The 16413-nt window shown below is 52.6% G+C and overlaps 1 long non-coding RNA gene across 1 annotated transcript in view; it reads right to left on the minus strand.

Annotated features, from left to right (window-relative positions):
- Positions 1 to 16413, minus strand: part of LOC144599016 (uncharacterized) — a 77083-nt gene that overhangs the window by 21786 nt on the left and 38884 nt on the right. The window contains exon 3 of the long non-coding RNA XR_013547950.1: positions 15365 to 15418. This is a non-coding gene — a long non-coding RNA (uncharacterized LOC144599016). The remainder of the gene's footprint in view (positions 1 to 15364; positions 15419 to 16413) is intronic.

Genomic DNA, 16413 nt, shown 5'->3' on the forward strand with positions numbered 1-16413 from the left:
AACCCCTTAAGAATTTTGTAAGTTTCTATAAGATCCCCCCTCAATCTTCTAAATTCCAGCGACTGCAAGCCGAGTCTATCCAGTCTTTCTTCATATCATCATCATCATATATATACAGTCGGAACAGGCCTTTTCGGCCCTCCAAGTCCGTGCCGCCCAGCGATTCCGTACATTAACACTATCCTACACCACTAGGGACAATTTTTACATTTACCCAGCCAATTAACCTACATACTGTACGTCTTTGGAGTGTGGGAGGAAACCGAAGATCTCGGAGAAAACCCACGCAGGTCACGGGGAGAACGTACAAACTCCTTACAGTGCAGCACCCGTAGTCAGGATCGAACCTGAGTCTCCGGCGCTGCATTCGCTGTAAAGCAGCAACTCTACCGCTGCGCTACCGTGCCGCCCTATATGAAAGTCCTGCCATCCCAGGAATCAATCTGGTGAACCTTCTCTGTACTCCCTCTATGGCAAGAATGCCTTTCCTCAGATTAGGAGACCAAAACTGTACGCAATACTCCAGGTGTGGTCTCACCAATGCCCTGTACAACTGCAGCAGAACCTCCCTGCTCCTATACTCAAATCCCCTCGCTATGAATGCCAACATACCATTGGCTTTCTTCACTGCCTGCTGCACCTGCATGCCTACTTTCAATGACAGTTACATAGCCCCATCTACAACAGTCCCACCTGCCTGCGTTTGGCACGTATCATAATCACAAAGTCATACAGTGTGGAAACAGGCCCATCCGCCCAACTTGCCACACCGACCAATATGTCCCATCTACTCTAGTCACGACTGCCTGCGTTTTGGCCCATCTATCTAGACACTAAAACTCTCGTTTGTTTGTTTGTTTGTTTGTTCCAGAACTACAGCCAAAACGGTTCACGATTAGCGCGACAATTTTTAGGCCCCACCTTACTCACCGTCGTCCCTTTGGTGCTAACGGGAGAAGTTTCATTGAAATCGGAGTTATATTTTTAAAGTTATTCACATTTTAAAGTTTATATCTATCTCCTAGGGAGGGAGGGAGGGGGGTGGAGGGAGGGAGGGAGGGGGGTGGAGGGAGGGAGGGGGGTGGAGGGAGGGAGGGAGGGGGGTGGAGGGAGGGGGGAGGAAGGAGGATAAGGAGGGTTGAGGGAGATGGAGTGGAGGGAAAGGGGGTAGGGGAGGGGAAGGACAGGGGGGGTGGGGCAGGGAAGGGAGGGGCAGGGGATGGGGGGAGGAGGGAGGGGCAGGGGATGGGGGGAGGGAGGGAGGGAGGATAAGGGGGGTTGAAGGAGATGGAATGGAGTGGAGGGAAATGGGTAGGGGGGGAGGGGGAACGACTGGGGGGTGAGGGAGGGAGGAGGGGAGGAGGGAGGAAGGAGGAAGGGAGGGAGGGAGGGGGTGAGGGAGGGGAGGAAGGGAGGAAGGGAGGGAGGGAGGGGGTGAGGGAGGGGAGGATAAGGGGGGTTGAGAGAGATGGAGTGGAGGGGAAGGGGTACGGAGGGGAGGGGGAGGAGATGGGGGAGGGGAGGGAGGGAGGGGGAGGGGAGGGGATAAGGGGGGGTTGAGGGAGATGGAGGACAATAGACAATAGGTGCAGGAGGAGGCCATTTGGCCCTTCGAGCCAACACCAGAGGGGAGGGGAAGGGGTAGGGACAGGGGGGTGGGGGAGGAGGGAGGGGGAAGGATGGGGGGGTGGGGAGGGGAGGGAGGGGCCTGTAGATAACTCCCATTAGGGTCTTTTTACCCGAAGGGCCGAATGTCCTACTACTGCACCTATTGTCTATTGTCTAACCCAGACTCCCCATGAACCGCATCCCCTTTGATGTCTCGTTTTCGCGCCTTGCTGGGGTCGCCAACTGTCCCGTATTAGCCGGGACATCCTGTATTTTGGCTGAATTGGTTTTGTCCGGTACGGGGACCGCCTCGTCCCTTATTAGTAGGGTTGCCAACATCCTCACTCCCAAATAAGGGACAAAGGGTGACGCCACCGCCCCTCGCGCCCTCACCCAGCCAGCGGCCACGTGCTCCCGCTCTACCAATGGCGGACGCTGGCTGGGTGAGGTCGCGTGGGGCGAGTGGCGTCACCCATTGTCCCTTATTTGGGAGTGAGGAAGTTGGCAACCCCCCCCCCTTACAACCTTACACTTCTTCTCCCTGTGTCTCCCTCTCCCCCCACCCCCCCCCCCCCCCCCCCCGACTCTCAGTCCGAAGAAGGCCCCCCGACCCGTAATGTCACCAGGGGTCGCCAGAACCAGGGGTCACAGCTAAAGGATAAGGGGAAGTCTTTTAGGACCGAGATGAGAACGTTTTTTTTCACACAGAGAGTGGTGAATCTGTGAATTCTCTGCCACAGAAGGTAGTTGAGGCCAGTTCATTGGCTATATTTAAGAGGGAGTTAGATGTGGCCCTTGTGGCTAAAGGGATCAGGGGGTATGGAGAGAAGGCAGGTACGGGATACTGAGCTGGATGATCAGCCATGATCATATTGAAATGGCGGTGCGTATAGGCTCGAAGGGCCGAATGGCCTACTCCTGCACCTATTGTCTATGTTTCTATGTTTCTATGTCACCCGTTCCTTCTCACCGGAGACGCTGCCTGACCCGCTGAGTTACTCCAGCATTCCCCGCCTGCTTCGGAGGTGAGCAGCATCCCACAGTCCCCTCCCGGGGCCACACTGCTGACACGCTGGTTAGAGTCAGAGCGAGGAGAAACCCAGCCCCAACAGAGGTCAGGAAGGAAGCCGGCCGAGCCAAGTGGTACCGGTGCAGTTCACAGTCGCTCTACGCCTCCCTCTGCCTCCTCACAACAAAGGGCCATTGATCACAGCTCTCACACGATGCCTTTCAGCTCTTGCAACAGACCAAACACATCAGAAATCAATAAGTGGGAAGGAACTGCAGACGCTGGTTTAAATGCAGACGCACAATAGCCAGAGTAAACTCAGCGGGTCAGGCAGCATCTGTGGAGAACATGGATTGGTGACGTTTCACAGAGTGCTGGAGTAACTCAGCGGGTCAGGCAGCATCTCTGGAGAGAAGGGGTGGGTGACGTTTCGGGGCGGCACGGTGGCGCAGCGGTAGAGTTGCTGCTTTACAGCGAATGCAGCGCCGGAGACTCAGGTTCGATCCCGACTACGGGCGCCGTCTGTACGGAGTTTGTACGTTCTCCCCGTGACCTGCGTGGGTTTTCTCCGAGATCTTCGATTTCCTCCCACACTCCAAAGACGGACAGAAATGCGCTGTATTTCTAAACTAACTAAACGAAACCCTTCTTCAGACTGAGAGTCGAGAGAGAGGGAAACGAGAGATATAAAACAAAGATAAAATGAGTGTGAAGAAGGGTCTCGACCCAAAACGTCACCTGTTCCTTCTCTCCACAGATGCTGCCTGACCCGCTGAGTTACTCCAGCACTCTGTGAAACGTCACCTATCCATGTTCCCCAGAGATGCTGTCTGACCTTTCAGCCCTGGGGAGCTGTCCAAGGCCAATGGTCCTGAACTAGTAGGAGGGCTTTAAATCCGTGACCAAATGTGCCACTGTGTCACCTCCTGTGTCTTTGAAAGTGGGGCTGAAAAGAACTTCTCTCCTAAAAAAATTTAGGACTGAGGTGAGGAAAAACTTTTTCTGTGAGAGAGTTGTGAATCTGTGGAATTCTCTGCCACAGAAGGCAGTGGAGGCCAATTCACTGGATGTTTTCAAGAGAGAGTTAGATTTAGCTCTTAGGGCTAACGGAATCAAGGGATATGGGGAGAAGGCAGGAACAGGGTACTGATTCTGGATGATCAGCCGTGATCATATTGAATGGCGGTGCTGGCTCGAAGGGCCGAATGGCCTACTCCTGCACCAATCTTCTAAGTTTCCATGTTTCTACATTGGACAAGAAAGGATGTGTTGAAGCAAACACACACACACTCCTTTAGAATGTGGGAGACCAGATCACCTGGCGCACACTGGCCTCCATTTATTGACCATGCCTAGTTGTCTTTGAGAAAGGGCGGCGAGCAATTGTCCAGAGATTAGGCATTGTGAACCTCCTTTTGAGACCCCCTCTAGTGGGATGAACTCTGTACTTGAGAGAAGGGTGGTGAGACCACCTCTTGAGATAAGGATGGTGAGATCTCGAGAGGGAAGTCCTACCTTGTCTCGAGAGAAGACTGGTGAGCCCTGTTCTTGAGATTAAGGATAGCGAGCCCTGCTTTAGTTTAGTTTGGAGATACAGCGCGGAAACAGGCCCCTTCGGCCCACCGCGTCCAGCGATCCCCACACACTAACACTACCCTACACACCCACTAGGGACAATGTTTACATTTACCAAGCCGATTAACCTACAAACCTGCACGTCTTTGGAGTGTGGGAGGAAACCGAAGATCTCGGAGAAAACCCACGCAGGTCACGGGGAGAACGTGCGAACTCCGTACAGACGGCGCCCGTGGTCGGGATCGAACCCGGGTCTCCGGCGCTGCATTCGCTGTCAGGCAGCGACTCTACCGCTGCGCCACCGTGACCGCTCCTGAGATGATGGTGATAAGACGTGCTCTTGAAAGGTTGGTGAGACCCGTGAGAAGGAATGTGACACCCCTTGCAATAGGGATGGTGAGATCTTGAGAGGGAAGGATGCGAGACCTTGTCTTGAGAGAAGGGGTCGCGAGACCACCTCTTGACATGAGGATGGTGAGACCTCTACCGTGGGCGGCACGGTAGCGCAGTTGTAGAGTTGCTGCTTTACAGCGAATGCAGCGCCGGAGACTCAGGTTCGATCCTGACTACGGGTGCTGCACTGTAAGGAGTTTGTACGTTCTCCCCGTGACCTGCGTGGGTTTTCTCCGAGATCTTCGGTTTCCTCCCACACTCCAAAGACGTACAGGTATGTAGGTTAATTGGCTGGGTAAATGTAAAAAATTGTCCCTAGTGGGTGTAGGATAATGTTAATGTGCGGGGATCGCTGGGCGGCACGGACTTGGAGGGCCGAAAAGGCCTGTTTCCGGCTGTATATATATGATATGATATGATATGATAAATGGTGAGCCTCACTCCCTTCTTGACATCAGTATCTGTCCAAGGGGTGGAATGCCAGCTTTCTGTTAGCCCGCAGGTCATAGATCACGGGGACCAGGGCCAACCCTGCCCCACATCACCAACAGTGGCACGGTGGCGCAGCGGCAGACTTGCTGCCTTACAGCACCAGAGTCCCGGGTTCGATCCTGACTACGGGTGCTTCTTTGTGCGGAGTTTGTACCTTCTCCCCGTGACCGCGTGGGTTTTCTCCGGGTGCTTCGGTTTCCTCCCGCACTCCAAAGAATTAGTAGGTTGATTGGCTTCGGCAAAAATCGTGAATTGTCCCCAGTGTGGGTAGGATAGTGCTAGTGGATCGCTTGTCGGGGCAGAATCGGTGGGCCGAAGGGCCTGTTTCAGCGCTGTCTCTCTAAACTCAACTAAACCAAATCCAACGTCCGCTAACAAGCCAACAAGAGCAGGACACAGAGGGAACCTTCAGCTCCAGATTCCAACAGCAGAAGCCCTATTGATCTATTAACGACCAGACTATCGAGCGATGGAGGCATTAAAGGGAGATCTGGAGAATATATTTTTGGCGATACAATTTCAGCTGGTGGGAACTTGGAGTCATGGAGATTAGCTTAGCTTAGTAGACAGATACAGCGTGGAAACAGGCCCTTCGGCCCACTGACCCCCGCCCACTAGTTCTATCCTACACACTGTAGCCAATTTACAGAAGCCAATTGACCTTCAAACCTGCACGTCTCTGTAGTTGTGGGAGAAAACGCACGCGCAGGTCACGGGGAGAGCGTGCAAACTCCGTGCAGACAGCACCCGTAGTCAGGATCGAACCCGGGTCTCTGGCGCCGCGAGGCAGCAACTCTACCGCTGCGCCACCGTGCCACCCTTTATTAATTAACCTACCAAAGACTTGCAAGCTGCAAGATGATGCCAGAGGTTCTGTGTCTACCTCTCTTTCTGGGGTCACAGTCATAGAATCGTAGAGTGACACAGCGTGGAAACAGGCCCATCGGCCCAACTTGCCCACACCGGCCAACTTGTCCCAGCTACACTAGTCCCACCTGCCTGCATTTGGCCCGTATCGCTCCAAACCTGTCCTATCCATGTGCCTGTCTAACTGTTTCTTAAACGTTGTGATAGTCCCAGCCTCAACTACCTCCTCCGGCAGCTCGTTCCATACACCCACCACCCTCTGTGTGAAAAAGTTACCACTCAGATTCCTTTTAAATCTTTTCCCCATCTCCCTAAAACTATGTCCTCTGGTCCTCGATTCACCTACTCTGGGCAAGAGACTCTGTGTATCTACCCAATCTATTCCTCTTATGATTTTATACACAAGTATACACTAGTTAGTATACTGTCCTGGGCCTCCTCCATTGTCAGGGAGAGGCCCAGAGTAAATTGGAGGAACAGCACCTCATATTTTGCTTGTGCAGCTTACACCCCAGCGGTATGAACATTGACTTCTCTAACTTCAAATGACCCTTGCTTTCCCTCTCTCTCTCTCTCCATCCCTCCCACTTCCCAGTTCTCCGACCAGACTTACTGTCTCCAACTACATTTTGCTTTGTTGTTAACTTCTCCCAGCTAACAATGATCTATTCTCCATCCCCCTTTGTCCTGTTTTCACACCTTGTACCTCCTTATCTTGGCACCTCCCTCTCCCCTGACATTAATCTGAAGAAGGGTCTTGACTAGGGGTTGCCGACTATCTCACTCCCAACTACAGGACAAGGTGACGTCACCGCCCCGCGCCCCACGTGACCTCACCCAGCCAGCGGCCACGTGCTCCCGCTCCACCAATGGCGGCCGCCCGGGACGGGAGGCCGGTTACAACGCAACCTCCGTTAGGCGAACACGCTCAGCCCCGCTCCCCGAACACACCCCGTTAACCTACACTGTCCCGGCATATAGAGGCCCCCGGGCCTAATACGGGACAAGGGCGGTCCCGTACGGGACAAACCAATTTAGCCCAAAATACGGGTTGTCCCGGCTAATACGGGACAGTTGGCAACCCTAGTCTCGATCCGCAGTGCCACCCATTCCTTCTCTCCAGAGATGCTGCCTGTCCCGCTGAGTTACTCCAGCATTTTGTGTCCATATACAGTAGTTTAGTTTAGTTTAGTTTCGTTGTGTTTAGAGAAGTTGTGCCACTATTTCCTCATGACGAAGATGTGACCAAACTCTTCCTGGGAATCAAGGACCTTCCACAGTTGGCCACGGCATTGTGTTCTTCGATGAATCCGGCCTGCTCCAGGGAAAGCTAGGAGATTGTACAGTTAACTCCCGTGGTGTCATTCTAAACTATACAACCTACTACCTCATCCTGGAGGCAAGCAAAGGTCTCTGGCCCAACGTCACACTCCTTGTGTAGGAAAGAACTGCAGATGCTGGTTTAAAGCGAAGGTAGACACAAAATGCTGGAGACCACCGCCAACTTCCTCACTCCCAAATAAGGGACAAAAGGTGACGTCGCCGCCACGCGCCCCACGTGACCTCACCCAGCCAGCGGCCACGTGCTCCCGCTCCACCAACGTCAGCCGCCCGGGCCGGGAGGCGGGTTGCTACGCAACCTCCGTTAGTCGGACGCACTCGGCCCTGCTCCCTGAACACACTCCGCTAGCCTACAGTGTCCGGGCCTACAGCGGCCCCTGGGCCTACAGTGTCCGGGCCTACAGCGGCTCCTGGGCCTACAGTGTCCGGGCCTACAGCGGCCCCTGGGCCTACAGTGTCCGGGCCTACAGCGGCCCCTGGGCCTACAGTGTCCGGGCCTACAGCGGCCCCTGGGCCTACAGTGTCCGGGCCTACAGCGGCCCCTGGGCCTACAGTGTCCGGGCCTACAGCGGCCCCTGGGCCTACAGTGTCCGGGCCTACAGCGGCCCCTGGGCCTACAGTGTCCGGGCCTACAGCGGCCCCTGGGCCTAATAAGGGACAAGGGCAGTCCCGTACCGATGAAACCAATTTAGCCCAAAATACGGGATGTCCCGGTTAATACAGGACATTTGGCAACCCTATCCCCAGGTACTTTCCCCTGCAACCACAGGAGATGCAACACCTGCCCCTTTACCTCCCCCCTCAACTCCGTCCAAGTACCCCCGACAGTCTTTCCAGGTGAGGCAGAGGTTCACCTGCACCTCCTCCAACCTCATACACTGCACCCGCTGCTCCAGGTGTGGACTCCTGTTTTCCGGTGAGACCAAGTGCAGGCTCGGCGATCGTTTCGCTGAACACCCCCGCTCAGTCCGTCTAAACCTACCTGAGCTCCCAGTGGCTCAGCACTTCAACTCCCCCCCCCACTCCCAACCTGACCTTTCTGTCCTGGGCCTCCTCCATTGTCAGAGTGAGGCCCAGCGCAAATTGGAGGAACAGCACCTCATATTTCGCTTGGGCAGCTTACACCCCAGCGGTATGAACATTGACTTCTCTAACTTCAGATAGTCCCTGCTTTCCCTCTCTCTCTCTCCATCCCCTCCCCCTTCCCAGTTCTCCCACCAGTCTTCCTGTCTCCGACTACATTTTATCTCTGTCCCGCCCTCTCCCCTGACATCAGTCTGAAGAAGGGTCTCGACCCGAAATGTCACCCATTCCTTGTCCTTGTTTCCGTGGTTTGAAGCTCCCTGACCATAAACCCACCCTGTGCAAACAGTCATGGGGTAGAGTTAGCGGACGGGTGGGCGGGTGGGTGAGAGAGTGCGAAAATACATCAGGATCGTGGCACAAAGCTTTACCAGTATCCTGGGTACCAGCACAGACGAAGCAGAGAATAGTTCACAAAAGGAAGTTAAATCTAATAGGATTAAGTGGGTTGAAAGAGGCTTGCACACAAGTTCATATCAAATGGTCCAAAACAACCTGTGCGGAGGAAGGAACTGCAGATGCTGGTTTACACCGAAGGCAGACACGACACGCTGGAGTAACTCAGCGGGACAGGCAGCATCTCTGGAGACAAGGAATGGGTGACGTTTCGTGTCGAGATTCTTACAGTCTGAAGAAGGGTCTCGAACCGAAACGTCACCCATTCCTTCTCTCCAGAGATGCTGCCTGTCCCGCTGAGTTACTCCAGCGTTTAGTGTCTATCTTCGGACCAAACGACCTGTTCATTTGCAGAGAAGATTGCTGGGAAGAAGGATCCGAATGGAATGCATTGGGAAAGAGAAAGGCGGGGAGAAGGGAAGTGATGGGGAAATGGAGGTGGGGATGGCGTGGAGCGGTAGGTAGACGGGCTGGTGAGCGAGCGAGCGATCAGACGTTTTGAGCCCCATGTCTGAGGAAGGATGTGCTGGCTGTGGAGAGAGTCTAGAGGAGGTTTACAACAAAGATACTAGAGGAGCAAGATAGACCGCTCGACCCTAAAAACCGTAGTACGTCACGGCGCCATTTTAGTCGGCAGAAACTTGCAGGAACATTTAAAAAGAAAAATAACAAAAATCTGTGAATTGATAGATGAGATATATTCTGCATTTTAATGGTATCACCACATACCGTTCCCCAAAAACACTGATTACACTGCGAGAGGCGGGGTTTGCCTACTAACATGGCTCCTTTGCGTACTACACTTCAGTATAGAATGCGATATCAACAGAGTGGTCCATCTTGTTCCTCTAGTATCTTTGGTTTTATAAGAATGATCCCAGGAAAGAGTGGGTTAACATATGATGGGCGTTTGATGGCTTTGGGCCTGTACCTCAGGAGGATGAGTGGGGACCTCATTGAAACGTACTGAAAGGCTGGAGCGATTGGGCTTGTATACACTGGAATTTAGAAGGATGAGGGGGGATCTTATTGAAACATATAAGATAATTAGGGGATTGGACACATTAGAGGCAGGAAACATGTTCCCAATGTTGGGGGAGTCCAGAACAAGGGCCCACAGTTTAAGAATAAGGGGTAGGCCATTTAGAACAGAGATGAGGAAAAACTTTTTCAGTCAGAGAGTGGTGAAGGTGTGGAATTCTCTGCCTCAGAAGGCAGTGGAGGCCAGTTCGTTGGATGCTTTCAAGAGAGAGCTGGATAGAGCTCTTAAGGATAGCGGAGTGAGGGGGTATGGGGAGAAGGCAGGAACGGGGTACTGATTGAGAGTGATCAGCCATGATCGCATTGAATGGCGGTGCTGGCTCGAAGGGCTGAATGGCCTCCTCCTGCACCTATTGTCTATAGTCTATTGTCTATTGCCTGTATAGAGTGGATGTGGAGAGGATGTTTCCACTAGTGGGAGAGTCTAGGACCAGAGGTCACAGCCTCAGAATTAAAGGACGTTCCTTTAGGAAAGAGATGAGGAGGAGTTTCTTTAGTCAGAGGGTGGTAAATCTGTGGGATTCTTTGCCACAGACGGAGGGAGGCCAAGTCAGTGGATATTTTTAAGGCAGAGATAGATAGATCCTTGATTAGTGCGGGTGTCAGGGGTTATGGGGAGAAGGCAGGAGAATGGGGTTAGGAGGGAGAGATAGATCAGCCGTGAATGAATGGCGGAGTAGACTCGATGGCCTAATTCTCCTCCTATGACCTTAAAACCCAAAGGCAAATGGAAGACAGAAAGTAGGGGTCTTCACCACGTGGCCTGCAGAGTTGCGGAGATCGCCAGGCCTTTACTCGAGGTCAGTGGACCACATTCACACAGACCCATAGAGGCGAGCTTGTGAACTAGACTTCAACACAAGATCGGATCTACGGGTTTATGGTGATGGGCAAAGTCTGGAGGATTCAGCCCCGGTGGGGCAGGCGGCATGGCAGAGAGAGAGAGGCGAGAGAAAGAGAGGCAGGTAACACAGGACGTTATTCAGCCTCAAGCACAAGCAACTGCAGGTGCTGCTTTACAAAACAAAGTGCTGGAGTAACTCAGCGGGTCAGGCAGCATCTCTGGAGAACATGGATAGGTGACGTTTCTGGTTGGGACTATACTTTAGAATGAATAAGGGTCCCGACCCAAAATGTCGCCTATCCATGTTCTCCAGAGATGGTGCCTGGCTTCATCATGTATAAAGTGCTGGAGTAACTCAGCGGGTCAGGCAGCATCTCTGGAGAACATGGATAGGTGACGTTTCACAGAGTGCTGGAGTAACTCAGCGGGTCAGGCAGCATCTCTGGAGAACATGGATAGGTGACGTTTCTGGTTGGGACCTTTCTTTAGAATGAAGAAGGGTCCAGACCCCAAACTTCAGAGGGTGGTGACTCTGTGGAATTCATTGCCACTGAGTTATTCCAGCACTTTGCGTCTGAGGTTATTTAGTTACCAGCTGAAAGATCTACTACTGTTCGATGACCTCACGGTGTAGATCATTTCAATTAAGTTTCTTTCTGAGTAGATACATTCACCAAAAGTATACAACACTTTTCATTATCCTTATTTTTAAATATAACCTTATCCGTAATTCACAACAGACACATTCCATAAGTTCATAAGTAATAGGGGCAGAATTAGGCCATTCGGCCCATCGTGTTTGAGGAAGGATATTCTTGCTATTGAGGGCGTGCAGCGTAGGTTTACTAGGTTAATTCCCGGAATGGCGGGACTGTCATATGTTGAAAGACTGGAGCGACTAGGCTTGTATACACTGGAATTTAGAAGGATGAGAGGGGATCTTATCGAAACGTATAAGATTATTAAGGGGTTGGACACGCCAGAGGCAGGAAACATGTTCCCAATGTTGGGGGAGTCCAGAACCAGGGGCCACAGTTTAAGAATAAGGGGTAGGCCATTTAGAACGGAGATGAGGAAAAACTTTTTCAGTCAGAGAGCTGTAAATCAACAGGCAGCATTGGACTGCAAGGATTCTAAGCCAGTCTGATCTAAGCCTACCTTTAGATTTCAGACTTTAGAGATACAGCATGGAAACAGGCCCTTCGGCCCACAGATGCCGTGCCGACCAGCGATCGCCCTGTGCACCAGCACGACCCGACACGCCAAAGACAATTTACAATTTTACCAAAGCCAATTAACCTACAAACCCGTACATCTTTGGAGTTTAGACATTACTTTACAGATATAGCATGGAAACAGGCCCTTCGGCACACTGAATCCGCTTTGACCAGCAATCCCTGTACAATAATACTATCCGACACACCAGGAACAATGTGCAATTCTTACCGAAGCCGATCAGCCTACAAACCTGTACATAGAAACATAGAAAATAGGTGCAGGAGGAGGCCATTCGGCCCTTCGAGCCAGCACCGCCATTCATTGTGATCATGGCTGATCATCCACAATCAGTAACCCCTGCCTGCCTTCTCCCCATATCCCTTGATTCCGCTAGCCCCTAGAGCTCTATCTAACTCTCTTTTAAATTCATCCAGTGAATTGGCCTCCGGTGCCTTCTGTGGCAGAGAATTCTACAAATTCACAACTCTCTGGGTGAAAACGTTTCTTCCCACCTCAGTTTTTAAGTGGCCTCCCCTTTATTCTGAGTCTGTGTGGCCCCTGGTTCTGGACTCCCCCAACATTGGGAACATTTTTCCTGCATCTAGCTTGTCCAGTCCTTTTATAATTGTATATGTCTCTATAAGATCTCCTCTCATCCTTCCAAACTCCAGTGAATACAAGCCCACAGTCTTTCCAATCTTTCCTCATATGGCAGTCCTGCCATCCCGGGGATTAACCTGGTGAACCTACGCTGCACTGCCTCAATAGCAAGGGCGTCCTTCCTCAAATTACGTCTTGGGAGAGTGTGGGGAAACCGGAGCGCCTGGAGAAAACCCACCCGGTCCTGGGGAAGAACGTACAGACAACACCCACAGAGTCAGGATCGAACCCGGGTTCCTGGCACTGCGAGGCAGCAACTCTACCACTGTGCCGCCCTGATGTGACGTCTGGTAATGCTGTTGGTAGCTGCTTTTGATCTCCTAAGCTGGCAAGAGTCAGCTTGGAAGACGCCGTTCAGTAGACCAGGCAGTGCCAGACACGGCTACCTGTGCCAGACACGGCTACCTGCGCCAGGTCTGACTGACGGTGCCAGGTATCCCACAATGCCTCGTCAAAACATAACATCGTTAAAGTTCGCTCTCTCCGTCTGATTGATCCTGTTAGTGTTCCGCTTTGAGGGTCATTCAAGTTTGCAGATGACTCTAAATTTGGTGGCAGCACATACAGTACAGCGAAGATGGTAATCAAAAATTAGACAATAGACAATAGACAATAGGTGCAGGAAGAGGCCATTCGGCCCTTACGAGCCAGCACCACCATTCAATGTGATCATGGTTGATCATTCTCAATCAGTACCCCGTTCCTGCCTTCTCCCCATACCCCCTGACTCCGCTATCCTTAAGAGCTCTATCTAGCAGAAATTACAGCAGAATCTTGACCAGCTGGGCTAGTGGGCTGAGGAATGGTTAATGGAGTTTAGTTTAGTTTAGTTTAGAGGTACAGCGCGGAAACAGGCCCCTTCGGCCCACCGGGTCCTCGCCGACCAGCGATCCCCGCACACTAACACTACCCTATACCCACTAGGGACAATTTTCTTTTTACATTTTACCCAGTCAATTAACCTACAAACCTGCACGTCTTTGGAGTGTGGGAGGAAACTGAGGATCTCAGAGAAAACCCACGCAGGTCACGGGGAGAACGTACAAACTCCGTACAGACCATCACCCAAAGTGACATAACAGGCAAATGGGGTGGTCAAGAAGGGTTTTGGTACGTTTGCCTTCATCAGTCAGGGCTAGGGTTGCCAACTTCCTCACTCCCAAAAGGATGACGTCACCGCCCCGCGCCCCACGTGACCTCATCCAGCCAGCGGCCACGTGCTCCCGCTCCACCAATGGCGGAAGCCTGGGCCGGGAGACGGGTTGCTACGCAACCTCCGTTAGGCGGCGCTCAGGACTACAGCGGCCCCCAGGCTACAGTGTCCAGGTCTACAGTGTCCGGGCCTACAGTGTCCGGGCCTACAGTGTCCGGGCCTACAGTGTCCGGGCCTACAGTGTCCGGGCCTACAGCATCCAGGCATAGTGTCCGCGGAGGCCTACAGTATCAGGGCTACTGTGTCCGGGCCTACACTGTCCGGGCCTACATTGCCGTCCGGGCCTACAGTGTCCGGGCCTACACTGTCCGGGCCTACATTGCCGTCCGGGCCTACAGTGTCCGGGCCTACACTGTCCGGGCCTACATTGCCGTCCGGGCCTACAGTGTCCGGGCCTACACTGTCCTGGACTCTGTAGTCCAGCGGACTACGGCGGCCCACGGGCTAGTGTCCAGGCCTACAGTGTCCGGGCGTACAGCATTCAGGCATAGTGTTCGGGCCTACAGTGTCCGGGCCTACAGCATTCAGGCACAGTGTCCGGGCTACAGTATCAGGGCCTACAGTGTCCAGGCCTACAGTGTCCGGGCCTACATCGCTGTCCGGGCCTACAGTGTCCGTGCCTACAGTGTCCGGGCCTACAGTGTATGGGCCTACAGTGCATGGGCCTACAGTGCATGGGCCTACAGTGTCCGGGCCTACAGTGTCCGGGCCTACAGTGCATGGGCCTACAGTGTATGGGCCTACAGTGTAAGGGCCTACAGTGTCCGGGCCTACAGTGTCCGGGCCTACAGTGTATGGGCCTACAGTGTATGGGCCTACAGTGTATGGGCCTACAGTGTCCGGGCCTACAGTGTCCGGGCCTACAGTGCATGGGCCTACAGTATATGGGCCTACAGTGTATGGGCCTACAGTTTATGGGCCTACAGTGCATGGGCCTACAGTGTCCGGGCCTACAGTGCATGGGCCTACAGTGTATGGGCCTACAGTGTATGGGCCTACATCGCTGTCCGGGCCTAATACAGGACACATCAATTTAACCCAAAATACGGGATGTCCCGGCTAATACGGGACAGTTGGCAACCCTAATCAGGACATAGAGTGTAGAAGTAGGAATGTTATGTTATGGTTGTGCAAGACATTGGTGAGTCTGCATTTGGAGTGTTGTGTTCAGTTTTCGTCACCATGTAATAGGAAGAATGTCATTATACCAGAGAGAGTGAGGGGAAGAGTTACAAGGATGTTGCCAGGACCTCAGCACTTGAACGTGGGCCAAAAGGGCCTGTTTCCGCACTGTATCTCCAAACTAAACGACATTTTTCACAGAGTGTTGATGGATGCAGGGAATGAGCTGCCAGAGGAGGTGGTTGAGGCAGGGACAATAACAACATTTAAAAGACATTCGGACAGGTACATGGACAGGAAAGGCAAAGGAACGTGGGCCAAACCTGGGCCAATGCATCACCGCTGTGCCAACGTACCGCCCTGCCAATGTACCTTGGCACCAGGACTCTTGGTAAGATCATTACCAAGGGCTCTTGATAAGTCCTGAATCAACACTTTCAACCGTTGCTGGAGTCAAAAACATATTCTCATCCGTTGTGCTAATCCAATCATGCCCCAATACCTTTACTCCATTCTCCAGCGAGCTGCTCTTGTGAATTCCCCCAGACATCATTACCTGTAACAGATCAGAAAGGAAAATGGTTATGCTTTGGTGTGGGAAGTAGTTGGGATCAAAGGACAACTTCAAACACTGGGCATTGGCCAGAGAGGGCCGGAGAGTTCGGGTCATTGACAAGGATCAAAGGCCCCATTCCCCTCAATTTGGAAACATAGGAAATAGGTGTCTTCCTATTTTTAGTTTGGTTTAGAGATACAGCGCGGAAACAGGCCCTTTCGGCCCACCGGGTCCGCGCCGACCAGCGATCCCCGCACACTAACACTATCCTACACCCACTGGGGACAATTTTTACATTTACACCAAGCCAATTAACCTACAAACCTGTACGTCTTTGGAGTGTGGGAGGAAACCGAGGATCCTGGAGAAAACCCACGCAGGTCACGGGGAGAACGTACAAACTCCGTACAGACGGCGCCCGTAGTCGGGATGGAACCCGGGTCTCCGGCGCTGCATTCGCTGTAAGGCGGCAACTCTACCGCTGCGCCACCGTGACCGCCCTCTCTGATATTATCTTCACCTCATTGTTCTTGAAGCATCATCCCTCTCTTTGCCTTTCCCCACTTTCTCCTTACATTTTGCCTGTGTATCTCTTCGCCATGCCTTTCACACTCCCTCTCTCTCCCTCTCTCTCTCTCTCTCTCTCTCTCTCTCTCTCTCTCTCTCTCTCTCTCTCTCTCTCTCTCTCTCTCTCTCTCTCTCCCACTCTATTCCTCCTTTACTGCCTTACTAAATATTGATTCTTCACTATCTCCACTGCCTCTCTCTCTCTCTCTCTCTCCCTCTCTCTCCTTACTAAATATTGATTCTTCACCCTCTATCTCCACTGCCTCTCTCTCTCTCGCTCTCTCTCTCTTCCTCTCTCTCTCCCCTTACTAAATATTGATTCTTCACCCTCTATCTCCACTGCCTCTCTCTCTCTCGCTCTCTCTCTCTTCCTCTCTCTCTCTCCCCTTACTAAATATTGATTCTTCACCCTCTATCTCCACTGCCTC

The sequence above is a fragment of the Rhinoraja longicauda genome, chromosome 12 (assembly GCF_053455715.1).
Source record: "Rhinoraja longicauda isolate Sanriku21f chromosome 12, sRhiLon1.1, whole genome shotgun sequence".
Taxonomy (NCBI): Eukaryota; Metazoa; Chordata; class Chondrichthyes; order Rajiformes; family Arhynchobatidae; genus Rhinoraja; species Rhinoraja longicauda.